The following is a 25,707-nucleotide window of genomic DNA, read 5'->3' as shown; positions in this document are numbered from 1 at the left end:
GTGGCAACTTGCTCAGCAAGCAGGCGGAGCACACACCGAATGCAGATGTGTCTGAGTGGTGTGTCCAAGTGGCTGCAAAAGGACAACCCTCCCGGGGCGCCGTGGCTTAGTTGGTTAAAGCGCTTGTCTCTTAAACAGGAGATCCTGAGTCCGAATCCCAGTGGTGCCTTCTTTGTTCTGTCTTCTCGAACAGAACTGGTCCTTACAGACAACCGCCTACGGCTAGACTTAATTAAATGCAAGTATTCATTTCCTGTCTTTAACGCGACTTGTTTTTCTTAAAATGGATGGAACTTGCAAAACATGAAATACAAACATTGCTAATCAGCGCTAGCGGCTGGCAAAAAAAAAGAAGTCAGCAATGTTTTTTTTCTTTAACCTTAACCCTGCTAATGGAGAAGAGTTAAACGACCGAGTCTATGCAGCTTAAACGGTGCTCATGTCGGGTTCTTAGCTGAAAGGGTGGTAAATCACGCTCACCCCAGTCCTTAATCTTTTAAAGAGGATACAAAATTGAACCTAGTCGCCACATCACATACATCCTGTTCAACGATAAAAAGGTGACATCTATCCTCGATCCAGAGTAAATCCCACGTTGAGGGCATCTTTTTTTTTCACTTTACCGTGAATCGGGCTCGGCTGCACAGAGGAGAGAGCAGAGCAATGAGGTCACGGGGACAGGGGAGTCACACGCTGGCGGTTTAAACACGCGGAAGAAAACTGAGGGATCCACAGTATGTGGACCCTCCGTGCGCCATCAGTCCACACTCCGGACTCTGAATCCTGCCATCCAAGTTAAGATCTCGGCGGAACCTGAGGCGCAGTTCCTTCTTAAAACGTAATCTGGTGAGCATTTCTAGAATCGTACTTGTATAGATGCAGCCTTTAATGTGTTGCTAGGTTAAAATTGATGACTTCTTGAACTTCAGTAGGCAACTGCCCTCTTGATTTCGGATTTAATTTCTTTATTACAGGGGCGCTTTTATGAAGACAGAGTCATGTTCAGGTACTTTGCTTGATGGAGGAAGCATATTTCGGACTCTGTGATCTGCTCACCTGGAAAGGTCTGCTGTACTACTACAAGAGAGAAGTAGAGTCTGGAAGAATGGACAATTTTATGATGCTTTGGAAGATTATGTTTTTTTTTTCTTTGAAATCGAAATGAATCAGAATATCAGTGCAAAAGACAAACTCTTGGTTTGGTTTAAAGAGATATGGTTTTAAAACAGACAAGATGTAGAAAACAGGTGTTTCTCACTTTTGGAAAAGAATGGACCGGGGGTAATATTTTACTAGTTGCAGTGCTGATCTCACTGGGTTACAGTCCTGCACTGTCACACCAGGGCCAGTGGCGCAATGGATAACGCGTCTGACTACGGATCAGGAGATTGCAGGTTCGACTCCTGCCTGGCTCAGGTCGTTTTTAAACGCATCGGGCTACTCCCTAAGAAGTCTGTGCTACTTACTGCATTGTAATCGTACCCAGTAAGAGATTTCCTTCATGTAAATGAACTGCACCTGACAGCTTTAGAAAAACACCTGGGCTCAGTACGGTGCTGAGAGCTCAGCGTTGCTGTTCTAATTAGCACGCACTGCACCGGCTATGAGCCCGAACCTTTCAATTATTCCGATCAGTAAGTCAACACGTAGTCCACATGAACGGTAGAAATATTCTCTTGTCTGTCTCTTGTTTGTATAGAACTGAATGTCCCTGACAATGTACTGTTAGTTTTAATTGAAGAACGGCATTTGTGTTCAAATATACCAGACAAGTTTACGTAACTGCTCATGCGACACTCAGTTGTAATTAGTCAAGAAATAAAGTCGAACAACAGCTGCGGGTTTGATTCTGAACGTATGAGATTGCAGCGCCTTTTACTTTCATTGACAAATTATAGAGATTCGAAGAGAGATCCTTCAGACCAGCAAGCAAACCCACGGCTATTTCGGTTTTCTATCTAGGCAACGTTGGTGTCTGCAATAGCATACATGAAAGCGTGATGCAATTTCTGTGGCTACATTTGTTGCACGTCACGCACAGTAAGAGTGTTTCTAACACCAAATAAAAAGTCAACAATTAGCGATCACGCCTTCTCCTCAGTTAACCCACTGAAACCCTTGCTGTTAACAGTTCTTTACTGCGTGCTTTACCAGCACCTACATATCGTGTCGGTTCTTTCAGCTTGATTCATTAGGTTTTCAAAGGCATAAGTAGAGCACCAGAGGTTCGAACGCAAAATGCGTGGTTATCTGAAGAATTGATTTCCACGGCAGCGATTTCGCGTTGTTATAGTACCAGGAAAGGAGAAGCGGCACTTCGCCTCTGCCGCGCAGGCACAAGGCGACGTGCGGCAGACGCCAGAGTCGGCAGGTTTCGACTCTGCGCGGGGAAGCCCCAACGCATTTCGAGCCCATCACCTTAACCACTCGAGCACGACAAATGCGAGCTCAACGCCGCCGCATTCCTCCTATAATCAAACACGGACTGCGAGGTGGCTGCGGAAACCTTTTTAAAGTTGGTCTTCGTTAAAAAAAATACCTTTCACAAGATTCGTGCCGGCAGACAGACACGCCTCAGAGGGTTTAAGGCTGGCTTCACGTTCAAATGGTAAAGTCCCCCAGTCCGGATGTCAAAATGCAACTTTGGCAGACAGAAAAAACATCAACAAACCAAAAATGTGGACAAGGATTTTACAAGCTGCACCACACTGCACTTTCAAAAGCATTTACATTCGTGTTAGACGCAGGAATTGCCTTTGATTTGCGCGCTTACGAACGCCATGGAAAACGAAACAAAACTAAAGCCCTCAGCTCCTGCACTTGATTATAATGCCGTTACGTGTCGAAGCAGGAATTTACGTCATCCTACCACTGCAACACGGGGAATAGAGGGAAATGAGCACAAGCTACGAATTGTCTCTAATCAGTCCCTACAGTTGTAAGGCGCCTGGAAGCGTGCACCCCCATCATTAATCTTTGCGCATCTGTGCAAGGTAAACTGTTTAAGCTGTTTAAGGCTTAGAAGCAGCTGACTGTTTCACTACCTAGCTGATTACTGTCAGTCAGGGAGCTCAGAGGTGAAAAGCCTGTCTGAGAGACAATTCGCCGTCGATCAGTTCAATATGTTCCGTACCAGCTCGGCGCACCTGAGATCATCTTGGTAGCCGTGTAGCTCAGATGAGTGAGAGCGTGTGTGTGTACCACCGTGATTGGATGCTGGTCCTTCTCAGGTCACAGTAAACCTTCTGCTGCCTAACTTCCCTAATTTTGGGGATCCCTTTGAAAAAGCAAAGGAAAACTAAACTGGCTCTTCATCAGCGTGATCGACCCAACCCAGTGTGCCCCAGTGGCCTAATGGATAAGGCACTGGCCTTCTAAGCCAGGGATTGTGGGTTTGAGTCCCATCTGGGATGCTCCTGTCCCATTTTGAGCATACAAATGTCCTTGTGATTTGCAAAGCTACAACCCCACCTTACTCAGTGAGCGTTTCTGCTTTTCTCTCACATACAGTTGGGAGAAAAACTTTTGTAAACAGCCCTTCAGAATGATGTGGATTTCTGCATGAATGGCTCCTAACATGTGATCTTATCTTTATCTAAGTCATAATAATTAATAAAGAGAGTCTGATAACACACGCCCAACATTTGACATTGCTGTTTCTTTATTGACCAAATGGTTTAAACAATCAAGGTCATTGATGGAAAAAGTACGTGAACCCTTATATTAAGGAGCTAGTGGAACCTCCTTTATGACAAAAACCTCAACCCCCACTTTCTGTAGCGGGTTGTCAGACCTGAGCAGCGGTTAGGAGGTATTTTGGCCTATTCCTCTATGCAAAACTGTTTCAGTTCATGTATATTTTTGGGATGTCTTGCGCTGAATGGCCTGCTTCAGATCACGCCACAGCACTTCAATGGGATTGGGGTCAGGACTCTTACTTGGCCATCCCAACATACGGAATTTCTTCTGTTTCAGCCACTCTGTTGTTGATGTACTCCTTTGTTTTTGTCATGCTGCATGACCCAGCGTCTTTTGAGTTATAGATCACAGGCAGACACCCTGACATTCTGCTGTAGAATTTCCTGATACATCTCGGAATTCATCGGTCCCTCGATGATTGCAAGCCGTACAGCCTCCGCCATGCTTCCCAGGTGGGATGAGGTTTTGGAGTTGGTATGCGGTGCTTTGTTATCTCCAAACATAACGCTGTGCACATTTACCAACAAGTTCAACTTTTGTCACGTCTGTCCACAGAACATTGTTCCAGGAGTTGTGGAACATCCATGTGGTCTTTAGCAAACTTGAGAGGGGCAGTGGTGGTTTTTTTTGGGGGGAGAGCAGTGGTTTCCTCCGTGGTGACCTCGCATGATCACCACTCCTGTTCAGATTTCTTCTTATGGTGGACTCATGAACACAGACGTAAGACAAAGTAAACCACCTGTTTGCTAGATCCCATCCCCACTCAGCTAGTCAAAGATTCCCTCGAAGGACTGGCAGGACCTATAATTAGTATGATGAATGCATCGCTTGCGTCAGGCGTCGTATATGATCAATTTAAGGTAGTGGTTCTTAGACCGCTCCTTAAGAAGTCAAATTTGGATCCACAAGTTCTTAACAACTACAGGCCTGTCTCAAAGGTCCCATTTCAATCTAAAAGTCTTGAAAGAATAGTTGTTGCCCAACATCAAATGGATTCAAATAATATACTTGAGAAATTTCAGTCTGGTTTCTGAAACTGCATTAACAAGAGTCGTAAATTATATTCTCTTAGCTACTGATGCGGGGAATGCAACAGTGCTAGGAATGCAAACTTTAGGTTGCGCTTCTTCATGCTGCATCATTGGCATGAGTGGAGCTTTTTAAACGTCTGTACTTACTGCGCCCCATAAGAAATCGTTTGTCCCTGTTCAAAAGAGATTGTGCGATGTCCTGCAGCGTTCGCAAAGCAAACCTTTGACAGTTTGAATAGAGGAATTTATTCTGCTTCCTGTGCGTGCAGTAGTTACAAACTTGAACGTCTTTACACGATCTCCTGCAGTTTTCAGTGGGCAGGCTTGGTCAGATGGCTTGGAAAAACGCACTGTTTCGGCTAGGGAAACATCATGAGCAGTGTCCTGCATGTTTTCTGTGTATAGCTGTCTTTTAACGCATTCAGAATTCATTCGAAATCATTGATTTCTCCAATTAACAAGGATCCCTTAAATGATGAGTCAAAGTAACATCTAATCGGATTAGTTTCCTTAGAGCTGGTTCAGAGTTTGCTCAAGAGTTTACCTTTCACAGATGAGCAAAGAAAAATGTTGGGGGTGCACGCTTCTAGGCACCTTACAGCTGTAGGGAGTGATTCGAGACGATTCGTGGCGTGTGCTCGTTCCCATATACCATACGCACCGGCGTGCAGTGCTAGGATGACGTACAATACCGCTTGGGCACGTAACAGCGTTATATGCAAGTGCGGGACGTGAGGGTTTTCGTTTGTTCGTTTTGTTTTGCTCTGCTTTGCTTTGTTTTGCTTTCCATCGCGTTGGTAAGAGCGTAAATAAAAAGGCGATTCCTGCGTCTACCACTAATGTAAGAGCTATTTCAAGTGCGACGTGGTGCGGCTTTTCAAATGCTTGTGGGCATTTCTCTGTTGTTGATTCTTTTTTTGTGTGTAACAAAGTGGCATTTTCATGTCCGGACGGGGAGACTTTATCATTCCGACATGAAGCCACCCTTAAGTCCTCTGAGGCGTGTCTGTCTGCAAGGCTTGTATTTTGGAAATGTTTTTTTGAAACGGAGAACGACTTTGAAATAGGCTTCCGCCGGCGCCTCGCGATCCATGTAAGATTGTAGCAAGAACGCAGCGGCAGCGGGGCTTGCTGTAGTCGTGGCCGAGTGGTTAAGGCGATGGACTAGAAATCCATTGGGGTCTCCCCGTGCAGGTTCGAATCCTGCCGATTACGTTGTCCGCCTCCAGTCGGTGTGTTCCGGCGCAAGCAAAGAAGCGCGCCTCTTTGCTGTTCCTGGTGGTCTTAAAACGCCCAATCGCTTGTACCCGCTGCCTTGGAAATAAATTCTTCAGCATCCGCGAATGGCATTTTGCAGCTGGAAGCATATGTCGACGCTTTTTGCACAGAGCACCAAAAAAGCGTCTTTTTTGAAGGCCCAGGCACTGAGCATTGGTGGTTCAGTGGTAGAATTCTTGCCTGCCACGCGGGAGGCTTGGGTTTGATTCCCGGCCAATGCAGTGGCTTTTGCAGCGAGCGGCTCCATCACTTGCATCCCCTTGCAACTCGCAACTGAAAACCCACTGAAGCTAAGCAGGTGTGAGCCAGGTCAGTACCCGGATGAGTGTAAGCTACAGGGAAAAACAAAGCTTCCAGCTGGAAGCGGTGTTAATGGTGCCCGCGGGGGGGCGCTCACCCTGAGGTCTGTGCGGGTCCCGATGTCCCAGCATAGTGACGGAGACGCTGTGTTGTAAAAGGGCGCTGTCTTTCGGATGAGATGTAAAACCGAGGTCATAGTGCTCTGTGGTCATTAAAAATGACCACCAAAACCTTTGACAAAAGCTCTTGGTAATTGATGGTCTTCAATAATGCTTCTCCTTTAGGTACATTTTAAATCAGCTGAAAAATGCTGTGAAATAGGGGGACACTTCAGGCCAGTGTAGGATTTGGGTTACAAGAACCATGAAACTGCACGAGAAAGCCCGTACACTGAATTACACGGCTTTCTATTCAAAGGAGGGCAAAAGAAATTCCCTGAGTTCGATTTTTTGCAGCACAGAGAGGACCACCGTCGTGAGGTCGGTTAGCTCAGTTGGTTAGAGCGTGGTGCTAATATGGCCAAGGTCACGGGTTTGATCCCCGTACGGGCCAGGTTCTTTTCTCCTCTCTTACCAAAGCTGTTAGGTTCCTTTCCGTGGTGAGATGGGTTGTCATGCAACGCTGCCACATAGTGCCGACAGACAAGAGTGTTGCGGGAGAAGAGAAAAGTGTTTGAAGATTTAAGAGTGTCTTAGGTGGATTCAAAATCAAGTGTCACAAATGCAAGTGGTTGGATTTCCAATGTTTAATATGGTCAAAATAAGCGGAAGTTATCTGCCGGTCATGGCACAGTCTGCCATGCTTTTGTCAGATACTGTAAAGTGGTGTCGAACTGGAGCCTCACCATTTGCATATGTGAGGCTCCAGTTATACATCGAGTGTCACATTAAATGACAAAAATGAAGAGAGTTAAAGCAGCTGGAGAGGTTTTCTTACAACTTTTGAGCTGACACAGTTTTGGAAAATGTTTCCTTCACGCTGCACTGTACAACATAGGCAGCCAAGAGTCTCCAAAACAAAACAGAATTGACAGATAGGAGAAAATTCCCACTCGTCCTGAAGTTCCCAAAATCCAGCACTGAGCGTAAACAAAGTGTCTAAGTAGCGTGGGAATGCTAACCCTAACCCTAGCTGGAGTTTGAGCAATCCAGCACTGAGCGTAAAAAGATGAGTCAAAGTAACGTCTAATCGGATTCGTTTCCTTAGAGCTGGTTCAGAGTTTGCTCAAGAGTTTACCCAGTGGGCATTGATTCGTCGAATATACGTATATTCACGGCGAAAATACGGCTATACGTATATATACGTCGCCTCGACGTATAATCAACGTCGAATTGCAACCGTAAAATCGACGACATTAATAAACGCATATATAACGTCGAAAACACATCTAACACAGTGCCTGAGGCTTTTTACTGTATGTATCGTGTGTGCCGCAACTAGGAGTATACGGCACTCTGCACAGTGTACGAAGTAAATTATTTTCGCAGTAATTAATTTACACGTGTATAATAAATATAGTAAATATAATAAATTAATTACTGCAAAAATAATTTTCTTCGTAAATCCTGCAATCCAGATGATTGGGGTATTGGTGCATGGCTACAGTCTGTGCTAGGAACATGGAGAGGGTCTCTGGTTCAATACATATTTGTGGGTCTGGTATTATTCGTTATGATCATATCGTTAATATCCTGTTTGAAAAACATGTGGACTAAAGCTGCTGCTTTTGTGCTAATTGTACGCCCTGAAGGGATCATGAAGGTCAAAAAATGATTTCATGGGAAAGGTTCTCTTATCTAGTGGCAGAACCTGATGGGTAGAACAATATAGCTTTAAGGGGGGTTACCCTTGGGAGTGATTCCCCTAGATGCAAATGATTATTGTGGTTTGTTTGTTCATTAGAAGATGTTTTGCAGGAACGGAACAAAGAGAAATTTTACAACTTCAGCTAGAATTGTTCTACAAAACGTCACAGCTGAGGCAGGGGAACAATCTGTAGATTTTTCTAAGAGTTATTACCCAGTTGTTGACCAATCTGTTGACCAATGTTGACCAAAAAAGCCTAGGATTATGCTGGGCTCCAGCCCACAGGGATTTACCTGTGCTGTAAGAACTAATGAGTGAATAAGGAGACTGGATTCTGGTGAAAGACTTCAGGAAAAAGAAATGGTGTTCACTCAGGTGGAGGGGGCTGTACCAGGTGCTGCTGACCACTGCCACTGCTGTGAAGGTCACAGAAATGGTGCCCTGGATTCATGCTTCCCACTGTAAAAAGGTCACAAACGAACTGAGCAAAGTGCAGGAGTGATGTCTCCACAAGGACAGATGGGGATAACCTGCTTGGGACTGATGTGCTAAGCCTTTTTCCTTTTTATGTAGAAGCCTGTCACCACCCCAAAAGAGGAAGAAACTAAACACGAAGCGTCTTTGTATACAAACTGGCTGAATGAAACTGATAATGAGGGGGATGTGAGTAATTTGTGGTATAAATTTATAAATCATACTGTAAAGTTAAAGAAATTTAATGCATCTTGTTATATATGTGCTTTAATGCCTCATTCTACAGCCTCACCCATGCGACTTTTTATGAAATGTACTCTTTTATTAATATCACGTTAGAAGGCTTAGACGCTATCAAACAAGAATTAAGGGGAGTTAGATTAATGGCACTTCAGAACAGGTTCGTGCTGGACCTTCAAAATGCAGCATCTGGAGGAGTCTATGCTTTAGTAGGAGACTCCTGTTGTACATATATTCCAGCTAATGACGATGATTACAGAAATCTTACGCTCGCTATTCAGCATTTGAAAGAACTAAAAGACAAGGTGAATAAAGAGAGAGGCATAAAAGATACACCGGCTTTTCTCTCCTGGTTAGAATCACTGTTTGGGCCAGGGGGAATGTTTTTCTTTTAAGTTACTAACACCGATTATAGGGGCTGTGATACTTGTCTTCCTGTTTTTATGTTGCTGTATGACATGTATTATTCCAATGCTTCGAAATATGGAAATATGGTACCTAGGAGGATAAACTGTTCATCCTTCCAGTCTGGAGAATTGGCAGCTGTCTGACGTCAGTTAGTGATCCTTAAAAAATTAATAGTTCCAGGACAGTGTGCATCACCAGAAAATCAATTTCAATGCATTAAAACTCTTGTTATCCTTCTGAACATTGAAGTGTCATTGCCCCAGCACTGTATACTCTTACTTTTGACGCCTGTCTGAAGTTGGATCCATTTCTAAGAATGGTGACTCACATATCCTCATGCTCAACTTTGGCTCAAACACACAAACTATGAAGTTAATCATCTGCTTTTGCTCCAAGATTTATGTTACTAGGCTCTCTCCTGGGGATCCTCGTGTTCTAACATTGCCCTTATTGTGGATGATCCATGACAGAATTCAGGGAATTCAGAATTCTGATACCTCAGCTCAGATTCTGACTGGGCAGACTGTCATTGCCTGGTGTGAATGTGTGCATATTGTATCTGTTTTTGTGCATGTTCTGTGGCCTGTTGTACAGTACATCACAAATGAAAGGGAAATGGAAAACTAAAATAAGACTCAAGTGTTTTATCTTTCATTAACAGTGTTTCATTAGTATCTGTGCTAGATCCTGTCATCCACTGCTTACCACGACAGGCTCTAGCACAGGATAGCAGCTAATACATTTAACAATCTCACTGCACAATGTTGTATATTCAAGGGCTGATCTTCTGTACTTTTTCTTTCACTTTTCATTTCCTAGAAACTCAGTCCTGCCAGGAATAATCTGAGAACAAAATCAATCTGAGTCAACAAGGTCTTATTCAAGGTCATCAGCACTAACAACATTCTCTCTGGAGACAGGCGATAAGAAAATTGAAAGTGTGTATTGTTACATAACAGCAGAGACTATGAGTTATGCTATCATGAGAGTGGTGATGGATTTTTTTCATTGCTTAGTTTTGCAGGTTCTGTACATGTGAACATTCAAAGTGACTAAAGTAAAGGAGTTTTCCCTTTTTACCACATAATTCCCAAAGATCAACACTAATAGAAAGCCTAATTCCAGCCAAGATTCAATTACTGTCTCTCAGGCATCCCAGCAGTGGATTTCATGACTTCAGACAGCCATCTTTATCAGTGGAGAACTCAATGCTCTGAGGTTTACTGGCAGAGTCTCACACTGGGTAATATGTTGGTAAATAATGTCCTATGGAATTGTACTATTGATAAATTCTACTATGGAACTGCGATGTGTCCTGAAAAAATCTTCGATGATAGTGGTACAGTCCATCACACCCCACCTACAGCCTTTAAAAGAGAAAAAAAAAATTCTGATATTATGGTGGAAAAAGAGCCCTGGAATCTTTGTAGAAGGACAAAAGACGGAAAGAACGGGCAGTGTAACCATGGCAAAGAGAAGGGAAATATTGGAGAGAGCTTTTTTCATACACTTTTTATCATTGTTTTTCCAGCCCAACAATGATCAACAAATATGGGCAGGCGTCCTGTGCCAAATCCAATCTACCTTTCTTCCAAGCATACAGGAATGTCAGTGAATTAAATATTGACATATGAAAATACCTAAAAATATGCAATCACACATATGCAGTTTGAGCAAACATAAGACAATACCCAAGTACCACAAACTACCAGGCATCATTAGCAGTTCAGGTGGGGAGCTGTGTCAGCATGCGTAGGCTGCAAAGGAACAAGTAATAGGTCTATTCCATGCTTAAAAGAGAAGAAAGAAAACACAACATTTCAGCCGTGGAGCCCTCACACCTGAAGAAGGCTCCACGGCCGAAACGTTGTGTTTTCTTTCTTCTCTTTTCATCTAGTGTCATTAGCCAGTTCCTGTCAAAATAAAATAGAAATGGATAACATTCTAGAGAGAGTTTGAAATACCAAGGTACAATTTAAACCATATTTCTTCCACTACAACCGCATTATTTTGGAGAGATCGCTGAGCCTAACTGTTCTGGCATGCCCGTTAGCCTCCGTCCTGCTTCAGCAATGAATGCAACGGGGCACATTCTGAGGGAGATGCGGTCAATCAGGTTGCAGGAAAACCACGCTATGCTTTTTTTTGAGATCCTGAAAAGGACAGAGGGGCCATGTATATGTGTGCAGCTGGATATGTAATTGCAGGTGGCGTAGCAAATTCTGCTGAAGCCCCACTGCCTGGTGTGGACGGTAGCTGTGCATGTTGCAGCAGAATTGTGCATGTGAGATCAAGGGGGCATGTCATGTGTTTGAGCACTTCACTCCCTTCCGGAAGAGTCCCAAAAATTTGAAAGTTCTTTGGATGACCTGTGGACCGATCTTTCACGATGAAGAATTCCTTAAGAAGAATAGATCTCGGCCCACCATCCCAATGCCTCCATCTCAAAACAGCAACCTCCCACTGCCCTTAGTCTGCAAGGCAGTCCTTTCAAGTGCGATGATGACGCCGGGACCTTCGTTGCCTACTGTACGAGCTGAACTTTTGTGCTCATCAATTCAACGCTCTTTCCATCAACTCATTTTGTCTTTTGACGCTTCGTGTTTTGTGCTCCTTTGACTATCGGCATATCGGGTGACTGCAAACACTGAAGTTCTTGCTTACGGAGTGTGGAACAGTGTTTTCAAGTGATCGCTGTTCTGTCATGTTGACGCCGAGTGAATCTTTCTTTGGCAACATGGGCAGGCTGACAGCAAAAGTAATGGCAAATTTCTTGACTTATTTCTGAATGTGAATGTTCTTTAGAAAAGGGATGCGGCGTTGCTTCTCCCCCGTGTAAAGGTCACGCATTCCAGACGTGGTTATGAGCGAACAGTTGCCGCAAGTGTTTGAAAAGAGCAAGAGAGGAAGCAGCCCTGCCCCGTGTGAGGATCAAACTCAGGACCTTCAGATGATGAGACTGACGCGCTACCAACTACGCCAACGAGGCCAGCTGCAGTGCACAGCCGGAAAGTTTGCCTCATATGGATTTCAGTCGCCCGTTCCCTAATCTTTAGACGCCCTCTGCTGGATGTTGCATTTGCCTTTTGATCTCACCGATACTTTTTTGGTCTGTTTCTGTTGCGAGTCCGTTTTTCAGATCTCACCTAGCACAAGTCTCTCTGGCTGAAGTGGCCTCTCTGCTTCAGCATCGTGCCCTCACTCAGCCATTAAAAACGTCACTCGGACTTCTGACATGCTGACATGAAATGTCAAGAGAGAGTGGCGGAGACGCTTAAGGCAGAGAGAAGATGAAGAGGGGTGTGGCTGCGAAATGATTGACAGCTGCATGACGCTCTCCATGCAAGGTGTGACCACAGGCTAAAGGACACCTTTCGGCACATCAAGCTCTAAACACACACCTGGAGGATGTGGGAAATGATCCCGCTACCTCTCGCGTGCAAAGCGAGCGCTGTACCATGCAACCTAACCCCCCTCACTGGGGCTCATGCCTCGGTGTCGCCTAGTGCCGCTTGTTCCCCTCTTACCGGGTGCAGTTCACTGCCCTTCGTCTGCAAGGCAGTCGTGTAATTGCGGCTTTCTTGACTTATTGATGAAGGTCTGACTGGACGAGCGAATGACGCCTCTCCCCCGTCCTCAAGCTCGCTGACAGAATAAAATAGAAAGCGCTGCCGTGGCTCATTGGTTTAGGGGTATGATTCTCACTTAGGGTGTGGGAGGTCCCGGGTTCAACTCCCGGCTGAGCTCTTGTGTGCTCTTTTTGTCCTCGTCCACAAGACTGGGGACTGATATCCACATCACCTTGCAGCATCTGCTTATGGCAAACGATGGAATGTGACTAATGACTGAACGAGCCTGGTGAATACTCATCACGTGGCACAATGAGAGCGTGCAGTCAGCTGTCCAAGGCAGCAACCTCATTGCTCGTTCAAAAGAACACGTACTGAAAACTCATCACCACTATGTCGTAAATGAGCACCGCGATCGCTTGTTGTCATGCGTCCTTACTTGGGAAATGCAGAAGCAAAAACTGCCCTCTCTCAGCCACCGAAACGTGTGCGGCTCGCCTTGCACTCTCTGCGCCTCGCATATTTATGGAGCTGTCTGCTCTTCTTTCTGTTGAAGTACGCAAGTTACGGGGCGTACTGCAGACTATGATGTGCTCAATGACAGCTTTCAAGATTTGAAAACTATGAGCTTGATGGCTCAAGTCGAACGAATGTGGTTGTTAAGCAATTGATGATCAAACGCACATATTCTAACGATTCGTGAAAGTATGTTCTAAAGGTCCCTGGCTCGATCCCGGGTTTCGGAATTTTGTTTCATCGCTCCCTTTGTTCCTCTCTCCAGCGCCCCCTGCCTAAAATGACGCGTCCCTTTCTCAGCCCGAAACGCAAGCGAGACACCAGCAACAAACCCTACAGGTTTCCGTAGTGTAGTGGTTATCACGTTTGCCTAACATGCGAAAGGTCCCCGGTTCGAGACTGGGTGCAAACAGCCTCTTCTTGCACGCTCCTGCACTTCACAGAGGTCTTGAACCACCAGTCATTTGTTCCCAATGTATTTCCGGTGCCTTCATGCACTCTTGTACCAAACGCATGTTTTTTCTGTACCTGGAGCCGATCATTTGCAATTGGGCTGTCCCGACAGACCAAGACGAGCTCTATCGGCTCAAAAGCAGCGCAACACCTGCGAGAACAACAGAAAGATTAGTACCCAGTGGGGGCCTCTTAGTGAGCCCAAGATCTAATCAAGAATCGACTCCAGCAACAGGGCTGGGCGCATTGTTCCATACTCCGACCACTCTTGGTGTAAACAGGTCCCTCCTGGTCTCTGCATGAAATGCACTTTCCTGCGTTTGCTTTGGTGTAACTGGCTTCCCCTGCATGGGCGAATGTGAAGAAGATCCTTAGTAAGTCATTGAAGAAACCCGAGAAGAGGTCGGAGTGGCCTCTGTCGTTCATCAACGATCCAGTCAGGCAGTACTCCTCTGTAAAGCGCCGTTCGTTCACATCGATTGGCTTTTTTTTGCCTTCATTCATGCAAGTAGTAAAAGCAGACGCCCCTATTCTGCCCTGACCCGGATTTGAACCAGGGTTGTTGCGGCCACAACGCAAAGTACTGACCACTATACGATCACGGCGAGTTACCGATACACACGTGGCAGGGCGGAAAAGGCTGTGCTCTCTTCGTGTGACATAATTCGGAAAAGTCCTGACGTTGCATTTCAACTGAGCCCCAGTATACATCGACCCTTCGACACTCTGAGTGACAACTCTCGTGCGTGTTTTCTCATATTTATGTAGTTTGCTTGCATGATGCCCGGAACAGCAGGGTTGTGCACTCCCATATGGTCTAGCGGTTAGGATTCCTGGTTTTCACCCAGCCGGCCCTGGTTCGACTCCCGGTATGGGAACGTGTCAATTTTGCCTCCTGCTTTCCAAAAGATCAGCACTGTGTACGAAGGAGCCGCATTAAAACTACTCAACGTGCAAAACGTGCGAGAAGAGGGGGCGCTTGTTTCCAGCCGAAACTTCTCGCGTGTGAGACGAGCTGACCATCGCTGCAGGAGGTGGAAGGTCACTCTGGTAGACAGGGCTGACCTTCGGCAATAGGATTTATACTCTCCAAGATGATATTTGCACTTTCTGGAGAGGCGATTTTCTCTACTTCAGTAGCCCGATTTCGTCGATTGCGTGGAGAGGGCTGTAGAATGTGGCGCCGTCTTTCCTGCTCCGTCCATGACAGGCGTGCTGGTCTCTGGAGAGAGAGCACGGTCCATCAGCGCACCCCAATAAAGGCACTGGAAGCAGCTGAATCGCATTGGTGAAGCTCAGCGCTGGGCCGCTGGGCACATCTGACCACAGTTTCCGTAGTGTAGTGGTTATCACGTTCGCCTCACACGCGAAAGGTCCCCGGATCGAAACCGGGCGGAAACAGACCAGACTTCTTCTGTCGCCACGCACAAAAGGGGATTGGGGATTCGCCTAGCGCTGTGATCGAACAGACCCACTCACCTCTTAGTGTGGCGGGATCTGCACAGTGCATGTCGCAGCGCATCCTGCTTTCACTTCAATGCGCGTCCTGATGTACCCCGGTCTCCCGCGTGACAGGTGGGGACAGGTGACAGGTCCTATACTAACGAGGAAGACATCTCTCTCTCCGACCCCCGGCATCGTGTCCCGACCCACCGTGCTGGAAGCCGACTCGTGCTGTGATTCCTTTACGGAGCAGAAATGACAACCGAGTTGCCGAGAGATCATTTCAGCATTTCGCGTCTGAACGGAAAACACAAACGACCAACTCGGAATGATTTGCCTTTGACGCTTATCAAAGCGTTCTTTGTGCATCGAACAGACCCACTCACCTCTTAGTGTGGCGGGATCTGCACAGTGCATGTCGCAGCGCTCCCTGCTTTCACTTCAATGTGCTTCCTGATGTCGAGTCGTGTGCCGTGCGGAGGCTCTGAAAGCGAGAGCAATGAAAAGGTGCACGACGCTGTGTTAGAAAACAGAGAAGTGAAAGGCAGTCCTTTGTCTAAGGAGGTAAAAGAAAAGCTACTCCCCGTCGGGGAATCGAACCCCGGTCTCCCGCGTGACAGGCGGGGATACTTGCCACAATACTAATGAGGAAGACATCGCACGCTCCGACCCCCGGCATCGTGTCCCAACCCAGCGTGCTGGAAGGCGACGCGTGCTGTGATTCCTTTACGGAGCAGAAATGACAACCGAGGAGCCGAGAGATCATTTCAGCATTTCGCGTCTGAACGGAAAACACAAACGACCAACTCGGAATGACTTGCTTTGGACGCTTTTCAAAGCGTTCTTTGTGCACGACGACTGCGCTGCCTAGCAGATACAAATGGGTTGTACAACTTTGAAGTAGCAAATGGAAGAGGGCTAAGCCTCCTCTCTTTTAGCCCAGGTTCGATCTGTCTCCCAGAATCACCAGGGCGCACGCACACACACACACACCCGTGCCGTTGAAGTGCTCTGCTTCATTTCTAAGGGCAACTCAACATTCACTCCTACCCCGAGTGCAGAAAAGACAGCGTCTGCAGCAACAGCAGCTCAGGTCTCTGCACAGCTCTGCTCCAAAGTAGCCCGGCAACCCCTCACACCTGCACGTGTCACAACCTAAGGTGTGGTCATGAGACACCCATGGGGTGTTGTTCTGTTCTTGCTAATTGTTTCCTGCCCGTCGAAGGCAGGAGTCCATGCGAGGAAGATGCCCTGGACAGAGCTCAGAGGGCACACCTGGGTGGCTTTCCTTCTGAGTGACGTTCCTGCAACACTCTCCCGCTACTCTTGGTGCGCTCATGCCGCAACACAGGAAGGCTGGAGCAGGTGGCTGCGGGCTCTGTGCACCGCCGAAATAGCTCAGCTGGGAGAGCGTTAGACTGAAGATCTAAAGATCCCGGGTTTCGGTATTTTGTTTCATCGCGCCCTTTGTTCCTCTCTCCAGCGCCCCCTGCCTAAAGTGACGCGTCCCTTTCTCAGCCCGAAACGCAAGCGAGACACCAGCAGCAGGATGACGTAAATTCCTGCTTCGACACGTAACGGCATTATAATCACGTGCAGGAGCTGAGGGCTTTAGTTTTGTTTCGTTTTCCATGGCGTTCGTAAGCGCGCAAATCAAAGGCAAGTCCTGCGTCTAACACGAACGTAAATGCTTTTGAAAGTGTAGTGTGGTGCAGCTTGTAAAATCCTTGTCCACATTTGTGGTTTGTTGATGTTTGTTCTGTCTGCCAAAGTTGCATTTTGACATCCGGACGGGGGGACTTTATCATTTGAACGTGAAGCCAGCCTTAAACCCTCTGAGGCGTGTCTGTCTGCCGGCACGTATCTTGTGAAAGGTATTTTTCTTTAACGGAGAGCAACTTTAAAAAGGTTTCCGCAGCCACCTCGCAGTCCGTGTTTGATTATAGGAGGAATGCGGCGGCGATGGGCTCGCTTTTGTCGTGGCCGAGTGGTTAAGGCGATGGGCTCGAAATGCGTTAGGGCTTCCCCGCGCAGGTTCGAAACCTGCCGACTCCGGCGTTTGCCGCACGTCGCTTTGTGCCTGTGCGGCAGAGGCGAAGTGCCGCTTCTCCTTTCCTGGTACTATAACAATGCGAAATTGCTTGGACCCGCTGCCATGGACATCAATTCTTCAGATAACCACACACTTTGCCTTCGCACCTCTGGTGCTCTGCTTATGCCTTTGAAAACCTAATGAATAAAGCTGAAAGAACCGACACGATATGTAGGTGCTCCTAAAGCACGCAGTAAAGAACTGTTAACAGCAAGGGTTTCAGTGGGTTAACTGAGGAGAAGGCGTGATCGCTAATTGTTGACTTTTTATTTGGTGTTAGAAACACTCTTACTGTGCATGACGTGCAACAAATGTAGCCACAGAAATTGCAGCACGCTTTCATGTATGCTATTGCAGACACCAACGTTGCCTAGATAGAAAACCGAAATAGCCGTGGGTTTGCTTGCTGGTCTGAAGGATCTCTCTTCGAATCTCTATCATTTGTCAATGGAAGTAAAAGGCGCTGCAATCTCATACGTTCAGAATCAAACCCGCAGCTGTTGTTCGACTTTATTTCTTGACTAATTACAACTGAGTGTCGCATGGGCAGTTACGTAAACTTGTCTGGTATATTTGAACACAAATGCCGTTCTTCAATTAAAACTAACAGTACATTGTCAGGGACATTCAGTTCTATACAAACAAGAGACAGACAAGAGAATATTTCTACCGTTCATGTGGACTACGTGTTGACTTACTGATCGGAATAATTGAAAAGTTCGGGTTCATAGCCGATGCAGTGCGTGCTAATTAGAACAGCAACGCTGAGCTCTCAGCACCGTACTGAGCCCAGGTGTTTTTCAAAAGCTGTCAGGTGCAGTTGATTTACATGAAGGAAATCTCTTACTGGGTACGATTACAATGCAGTAAGTAGCACAGACTACTTAGGGAGTAGCCCGATGCGTATAAAAACGACCCGAGCCAGACAGGAGTCGAACCTGCAATCTCCTGATCCGTAGTCAGACGCGTTATCCATTGCACCACTGGCCCTGGTGTGATACTGTAGCACTGCAACTAGTAAAATATTACCCCCGGTCCATTCTTTTCCAAAAGTGAGAAACACCTGTTTTCTGCATTTTGTCTGTTTTAAAACCATATCTCTTTAAACCAAACCAAGAGTTTGTCTTTTGCATTGATATTCTGATTCATTTCGATTTCAAAGACAAAAAAAACATGATCTTCCAAAGCATCATAAACTTGTCCCTTCTTCCAGACTCTACTTCTCTCTTGTAGTAGTACAGCAGACCTTTCCAGGTGAGCAGATCACAGAGTCCGAAATGAGCTTCCTCCATCAAGCAAAGTACCTGAACATGACTCTGTCTTCATAAAAGCGCCCCTGTAATAAAGAAATTAAATCCGAAATCAAGAGGGCAGTTGCCTACTGAAGTTCAAGAAGTTATCAATTTTAACCTAGCAACACATTAAAGGCTGCATCTATACAAGTACGATTCTAGAAATGCTCACCAGATTACGTTTTAAGAAGGAACTGCGCCTCAGGTTCCGCCGAGATCTTAACTCGGATGGCAGGATTCAGAGTCCGGAGTGCGGACTGATGGCGCACGGAGGGTCCACATACTGTGGATCCCTCAGTGATCTTCCACGTATTCAAACCGCCAGCGTGTGACTCCCCTGTCCACGTGACCTCATTGCTCTGCTCTCGCCTCTGTGCAGCCGAGCCCGACTCACGGTAAAGTGAAAAAAAAGATGCCCTCAACGTGAGATTTACTCTGGAGCGAGGATAGATGTTACCTTTTTATCATTGAACAGGATGTATGTGATGTGGCGACTAGGTTCAATTTTGTATCCTCTTTAAAAGATTAAGGACTGGGGTGAGCGTGATTTACCACCCTTTCAGCTAAGAACCCAACGTGCGGACCGTTTAAGCTGCATAGACTCGGTCGTTTAACTCGTCTCCGTTAGCAGGGTTAAGGTTAAACAAATACAAGTGGGAGGATTTCCAATGTTTAATATGGTAAAAATAAGCGGAAGTTATCTGCCGGTCCGGCACAGTCTGCCATGCTTTTGTCATATACTGTAAAGTGGTGTCGAACTGGGTGTCGAACTGGAGCCTCACCATTTGCATATGTGAGGCTCCAGTTATACATCGAGTGTCACATTAAATGACAAAAATGAAGAGAGTTAAAGCAGCTGGAGAGGTTTTCTTACAACTTTTGAGCTGACACAGTTTTGGAAAATGTTTCCTTCACGCTGCACTGTACAACATAGGCAGCCAAGAGTCTCCAAAACAAAACAGAATTGACAGATAGGAGAAAATTCCTACTCATCCTGAAGTTCCCAAAATCCAGCACTGAGCGTAAACAAAGTGTCTAAGTAGCGTGGGAATGCTAACCCTAACCCTAGCTGGAGTTTGAGCAATCCAGCACTGAGCGTAAAAAGATGAGTCAAAGTAACGTCTAATCGGATTAGTTTCCTTAGAGCTGGTTCAGAGTTTGTTCAACAGTTTACCTTTCACAGATGCGCAAAGAAGAATGTTGGGGGTGCACGCTTCAAGGCGCCTTACAGCTGTAGGGAGTGATTCGAGACGATTCGTGGCGTGTGCTCGTTCCCATATACCGTATGCCCCGGGGTGCAGTGCTAGGATGATGTACAATACCGCTTGGGCACGTAACGGCGTTATACGGAAGGTTTTCGTTTGTTCGTTTTGTTTTGCTCTGCTTTGCTTTGTTTTGCTTTCCATTGCGTTGGTAAGAGCGTAAATAAAAAAGCGATTCCTGCGTCTACCACTAATGTAAGAGCTATTTCAAGTGCGACGTGGTGCGGCTTTTCAAATGCTTGTGGGCATTTCTCTGTTGTTGATTCTTTTTTTGTGTGTAACAAAGTGGCATTTTCATGTCCGGACGGGGAGACTTTATCATTCCGACATGAAGCCACCCTTAAGTCCTCTGAGGCGTGTCTGTCTGCAAGGCTTGTATTTTGGAAATGTTTTTTTGAAACGGAGAACGACTTTGAAATAGGCTTCCGCCGGCGCCTCGCGATCCAGGTAAGATTGTAGCAAGAACGCAGCGGCAGTGGGGCTTGCTGTAGTCGTGGCCGAGTGGTTAAGGCGATGGACTAGAAATCCATTGGGGTCTCCCCGCGCAGATTCGAATCCCGCCGATTACGTTGTCCGCCTCCAGTCGGTGTGTTTCGGCGCAAGCAAAGAAGCGCGCCTCTTTGCTGTTCCTGGTGGTTTTAAAACGCCCAATCGCTTGTACCCGCTGCCTTGGAAATAAGTTCTTCAGCGTCCGCGAATGGCATTTTGCAGTTGGGAGCAGATGTCGACGCGTTTTGCACAGAGCACCAAAAAAGCGTCTTTTTTGAAAGCCCAGGAACTGAGCATTGGTGGTTCAGTGGTAGAATTCTCGCCTGCCACGCGGGAGGCTCGGGTTCGATTCCCGGCCAATGCAGTGGCTTTTGCAGCGAGCGGCTCCATCACTTGCATCCACTTGCAACTCGCAACTCAAAAAACCCACTGAAGCTAAGCAGGTGTGAGCCAGGTCAGTACCCGGATGAGGGTGAGCTACAGGGAAAAACAAAGCTTCCAGCTGGAAGCGGTGTTAATGGTGCCGGCGGGGGGTCGCTCACCCTGAGGTCTGTGCGGGTCCCAATGCCCCAGTATAGTGACGGAGATGCTGTGTTGTAAAAGGGCGCTGTCTTTTGGATGAGATGTAAAACCGAGGTCACAGCGCTCTGTGGTCATTCAAAATGACCACCAAAACCTTTGACAAAAGCTCTTGGTAATTGATGGTCTTCAATAATGCTTCTCCTTTAGGTACATTTTAAATCAGCTGAAAAATGCTGTGAAATGGGGGGGCACTTCAGGCCAGTGTAGGATTTGGGTTACAAGAAACATGAAACTGCACGAGAAAGCCCGTACACTGAATTACACGGCTTTCTATTCAAAGGAGGACAAAAGAAATTCCCTGAGTTCGATTTTTTGCAGCACAGAGAGGAGCACTGTTGTGAGGCCGGTTAGCTCAGTTGGTTCGAGCGTGGTGCTAATAACGCCAAGGTCACGGGTTCGAGCCCCGTACTGGCTAGGTCCTTTTCTCCTCTCTTAACAAAGCTGTTAGGTTCCTTTCCGTGGTGAGAGGGTTGTCATGCAACGCTGCCACATAGTGCCGACAGACAAGAGTGTTTCCTTTGAAGATTTAAGAGTGTTTTAGGTGGAGCCAAAATCAAGTGTCACAAATACAAGTGGGAGGATTTCCAATGTTTAATATGGTAAAAATAAGCGGAAGTTATCTGCCGTTCCGGCACAGTCTGCCATGCTTTTGTCATATACTGTAAAGTGGTGTCGAACTGGGTGTCGAACTGGAGCCTCACCATTTGCATATGTGAGGCTCCAGTTATACATCGAGTGTCACATTAAATGACAAAAATGAAGAGAGTTAAAGCAGCTGGAGAGGTTTTCTTACAACTTTTGAGCTGACACAGTTTTGGAAAATGTTTCCTTCACGCTGCACTGTACAACATAGGCAGCCAAGAGTCTCCAAAACAAAACAGAATTGACAGATAGGAGAAAATTCCCACTCATCCTGAAGTTCCCAAAATCCAGCACTGAGCGTAAACAAAGTGTCTAAGTAGCGTGGGAATGCTAACCCTAACCCTAGCTGGAGTTTGAGCAATCCAGCACTGAGCGTAAAAAGATGAGTCAAAGTAACGTCTAATCGGGTTAGTTTCCTTAGAGCTGGTTCAGAGTTTGCTCAAGAGTTTACCTTTCACAGATGGGCAAAGAAGAAAGTTGGGGGTGCACGCTTCAAGGCGCCTTACAGCTGTAGGGAGTGATTCGAGACGATTGGTGGCGTGTGCTCGTTCCCATATACCATACGCCCCGGGGTGCAGTGCTAGGATGACGTACAATACCGCTTGGGCACGTAATGGCGTTATATGCAAGTGCGGGACGTGAGGGTTTTCGTTTGTTCGTTTTGTTTTGCTCTGCTTTGCTTTGTTTCGTGGTCAAGAGGCGTAAGGTAAGTCGTAATCCAGGGAGAACACTGGTGGCAAACAGTCCGAGGTGAGAGGCGAGGTCCAAAGTCAAAAAGGCAGAAGGGGAGTCCAATATCCAGAATAAACGAGGTAATGGAAAAAACGCCAGGTAGAGCTCTCAAGGAATAGACTCAATACCGAGCAGCGGGAAGCAGGTAAAGATGGTAAAAATAGCACTGTGTACCGCATGGTGGAGTGTGTGCAGGTGGGTTAACTCGTGCGGCAGCGTTTGTTAATAATCACCCACTGCTGGTGCTGATTAGATCGCTTAAGAGTTGGTCTTAACTGCCTGGCGGTCATGACAAGGTCCTCTTTAAGCTGTGGTTTAGTTTTGCATTCATGTGTTTCTAGAGCAGTTATTTATGGGGGTGGGTGGGTCTTTCACAGAGGCTCAGGACAAATCCCCCGCATGAAAGTCTACTGTGTGCGTTCAGACAGTCACAGGTCAAGAGCCAGGCAGGAGGACAATGGACAGAAGAGCCAACGAGCTAAAAATAAAAGAACGAATATGAAAAAGCCATCATCTTTTTCTTTTTGACATTTTCCGACATTCATGCCATCCAAGACAAAGTTGCTCGTAGCTACTTGTGGATTCAAATACTCTATCGAGTGCTTTGATGAGTTTTTGCAATTTGATTGTCGTCCTGTCAGCCTGTTTCTGTTTTTTTTTTCAATCTAGTGATGGAAAGTAAGAGGGAAATGATGGAGCAATCAATAACCGCTCCGGAAAAATGGCAGAAAGAAATGGCCCGTCACTAAGGACATTTGTGAAGCAGAGGAGTGACATCACCACAAAGGCGACTTATTCTGCTGATCGTTTTGGTGAATAATGATTGAGGCGCGTTAAGAGAAAGGTAGCTGCGTCAGCATGCTTAGGCTGCAAAGGATAAAGCAAAGGTTTACTCCATGCTGAAAAGAGAAAAAAAGAAGCACAACGTTTCGGCTGTGGAGCCTTCTGCGCCATCTTCTTTAGCGATGGTGATGATGTTTACATTGGAAAAACTGAGACACGCATACCAGAGAGGCTTGAACCACCAACCTTTCAGTTAATAGCCAAATGCACTAACCGATTGCTCCACAGAGACTGACGGCCTTTTGTGCTCCCTACATTTGCAGGTTTATGGTCAAAGAAAACAATCGTTTGCGCTTCTTGTAGCCAGCAATATTTTTTCACTGACAACCAAGAAATTGATTTCATCTTTCACAAAATGTATGGATTTCTTCAAAAACAAGTTATTCCAGAAAGGAAATGAATTCTTGCATTAAACTGAACAAAGCTGTACATGTTTGTCTGAAATGATACATTTGGCACAACAAGACACGGAGAGAGGCACAGCTGGTATTCAGACCCAGGATCGCCTGCTTACTAGGCAGGCACTTTAAGCCACTAGGGAGCACCGCACTTTTACAGACACTTGGACACATCTGCGCTCGGTGTGCACTTAACATAATCTCTGAGCCCGTTGCCTCTTTCCCATTTAATAGCAGAACTGACGCCAAGAGAAATGATGAGAAATGGCATTTATCTGGCACTTCTCATGGAGCTCAATGCCCTTGACACCTCCCCAAGGCGACAGAGCTGCATTCTTTGGCGACAACATTTTTTCTTTTGTTTTATTTCTATACTTATTGATAGAAAAAAAAAACGATATGTCATGTACTGTAAGGGAAATGTCTCTTTTCATGGGGAAAGCTAGCACCAGCAAATGTTGTGTTTAGAAGAAGTGATTTAACATGACACGTGACCTAATTTACCGGAGCAAAAGCTCACCCAGCAAGCCCTGCTTTACTTCTACAGGAGAGAAGTACTGTAGAGTCTGCAAGATGTTCAGCTGGGTAGCTACGTCAGCATGCCTCGGCTGCAAAGGAACAAGTAATAGGTTTATTGCATGCTGAAAAGAGAAGAACGGAAACACAGCGTTTCGACTGTGAGGTCTTCTCACACCTGAAGAAGCCTCACACCTGTAAAAGGCTCCATGGTTTTCTTTCTTCTCTTTTCAACATGGAATACACCTATTGTCTGCAAGATGTGACAATTTCACGGTGTTTTGGAAGAAAACCTTTTTTCTTTGAATTCAAAATCAATCGGAATTTCAGCACGACACATCAACACTTTTTCTGTTTTAAGGAGATGATATTTTAAACCTGATAAAAATAGTAGGAAACACAAGTTTCTTGCTGTGAAAATTTAGATGGGGAAGTGTACTACTGGTAGCAGTGTAGAGCTCTCTGTGGTGGAGTGCAAGCGCATGTTCTATGGGCCAGTGGCGTAATGGATAACGCGTCTGACTTCGGATCAGAAGATTGGAGGTTCGAGTCCTGCCTGGCTCGTGAGGCTTTTAAACCTCTCAGGTTCCTCGGTAACAGGTTGCCGTCATGTATATGAACTATAGAAAAGCATTTGCCACAACCCGTAAATTAGCACGCAAGTGCGGGCTAGTTAACACAGAACTGTATGGAGATCATCTCCAGCTCCGAGCTCAATTGCAATGAAAAAACATGCAGAACAGAACTGGAGAGCAGCTGAATTTGTGCTCAGTAGGGTGGGGAGGACTCAGCATTGCTATTGTTCTAATTGGCATGAACTGCAGAGGATCTGAATCAGAACATGTCAGTTAGTTCGATCATTGCGTCAGTATGTAGGCCACGTTAATACAGAATTATTACTTTGTCTGTCTCGTCTTTGTATATAGCTGAATGTCCCTGACAATTTCATGTTAGTTTTTAAGAACGACATTGGTGCTAATATATACATATATAGCATATAAGGAACACGTAAAAGTTTAGTCCATGCTGAAAAGATAAGAAAACCGCCACAACGTTTCATCTTGGAATAAATCTTTACTTGTTGTTTTGCAGCCTACCCATTCTGACCCAACTCCTCCCTTGAAATTCCCTAACAGATAAGGGTACGTAACGGCTCATGCGATGCTCAGTTGCAATTTGTCCCAAAACAAACAAGAACAGCAGCTGAGGGTTTGAGTTTGAACATGCACTGTATTAAAGCAGCTTTTATTTCCATTGATAAATGCTAGATATTCCTACAGAGATTCTCCAGGTGAGTAAGCGATTCCTGTTTCTGTTTGTATTTCTGTTTCATATATATATATACAGTATATATATATATGTTACATGTGTCTCTGCAAAAGTATAAATGTGTTATACACTATCAGGGGCTGCTTTTTTGTGCACCTCATCTACAACAAGGGTTTTTTTTTCATTTATGTTTGTGGACCTTCACCATTTGAGGAAGTGAGTTAGATAAGAAAGTTACAGGTGTGGTGAGCAATGACTGACAAAGGCACGTACTGCGTATTCCTTACAGAAGTGTAAGCAATTTGTTCTAAAAAACACCGGCTAAAGTCCAACATCGTTAGCAATCTTATTACTTAAACAGAATTAACATCAA

At 45.8% G+C, this 25,707-nt stretch overlaps 10 non-coding genes across 10 annotated transcripts; 8 read left to right on the top strand and 2 right to left on the bottom strand.

Moving 5' to 3' along the window:
- Positions 1 to 95: 95 nt before the first annotated feature.
- Positions 96 to 169, top strand: trnak-cuu (transfer RNA lysine (anticodon CUU)). Its single transcript has one exon. It is a non-coding gene; the product is annotated as a tRNA-Lys (tRNA).
- A 1,173-nt stretch (positions 170 to 1,342) lies between these two features.
- Positions 1,343 to 1,415, top strand: trnar-acg (transfer RNA arginine (anticodon ACG)). The gene has a single exon. It is a non-coding gene; the product is annotated as a tRNA-Arg (tRNA).
- Positions 1,416 to 3,340: 1,925 nt separating this feature from the next.
- On the top strand, positions 3,341 to 3,413 carry trnar-ucu (transfer RNA arginine (anticodon UCU)). Its single transcript has one exon. It is a non-coding gene; the product is annotated as a tRNA-Arg (tRNA).
- A 2,450-nt stretch (positions 3,414 to 5,863) lies between these two features.
- On the top strand, positions 5,864 to 5,945 carry trnas-aga (transfer RNA serine (anticodon AGA)). The gene has a single exon. It is a non-coding gene; the product is annotated as a tRNA-Ser (tRNA).
- A 6,207-nt stretch (positions 5,946 to 12,152) lies between these two features.
- On the bottom strand, positions 12,153 to 12,225 carry trnam-cau (transfer RNA methionine (anticodon CAU)). Its single transcript has one exon. It is a non-coding gene; the product is annotated as a tRNA-Met (tRNA).
- A 2,877-nt stretch (positions 12,226 to 15,102) lies between these two features.
- Positions 15,103 to 15,175, top strand: trnav-cac (transfer RNA valine (anticodon CAC)). Its single transcript has one exon. It is a non-coding gene; the product is annotated as a tRNA-Val (tRNA).
- A 3,051-nt stretch (positions 15,176 to 18,226) lies between these two features.
- On the bottom strand, positions 18,227 to 18,299 carry trnar-acg (transfer RNA arginine (anticodon ACG)). The gene has a single exon. It is a non-coding gene; the product is annotated as a tRNA-Arg (tRNA).
- A 2,346-nt stretch (positions 18,300 to 20,645) lies between these two features.
- trnag-gcc (transfer RNA glycine (anticodon GCC)) lies at positions 20,646 to 20,716 on the top strand. Its single transcript has one exon. It is a non-coding gene; the product is annotated as a tRNA-Gly (tRNA).
- Positions 20,717 to 21,275: 559 nt separating this feature from the next.
- trnai-aau (transfer RNA isoleucine (anticodon AAU)) lies at positions 21,276 to 21,349 on the top strand. The gene has a single exon. It is a non-coding gene; the product is annotated as a tRNA-Ile (tRNA).
- A 3,207-nt stretch (positions 21,350 to 24,556) lies between these two features.
- On the top strand, positions 24,557 to 24,629 carry trnar-ucg (transfer RNA arginine (anticodon UCG)). The gene has a single exon. It is a non-coding gene; the product is annotated as a tRNA-Arg (tRNA).
- Positions 24,630 to 25,707: the final 1,078 nt, after the last annotated feature.

The sequence above is a fragment of the Lepisosteus platostomus genome, unplaced genomic scaffold (assembly GCF_059453375.1).
Source record: "Lepisosteus platostomus isolate fLepPlt1 unplaced genomic scaffold, fLepPlt1.hap1 Scaffold_30_H1, whole genome shotgun sequence".
Taxonomy (NCBI): Eukaryota; Metazoa; Chordata; class Actinopteri; order Semionotiformes; family Lepisosteidae; genus Lepisosteus; species Lepisosteus platostomus.
The sequence above is the reverse complement of the archived record's forward strand: the minus strand, read 5'-3'. Positions and strand labels throughout refer to the sequence as shown.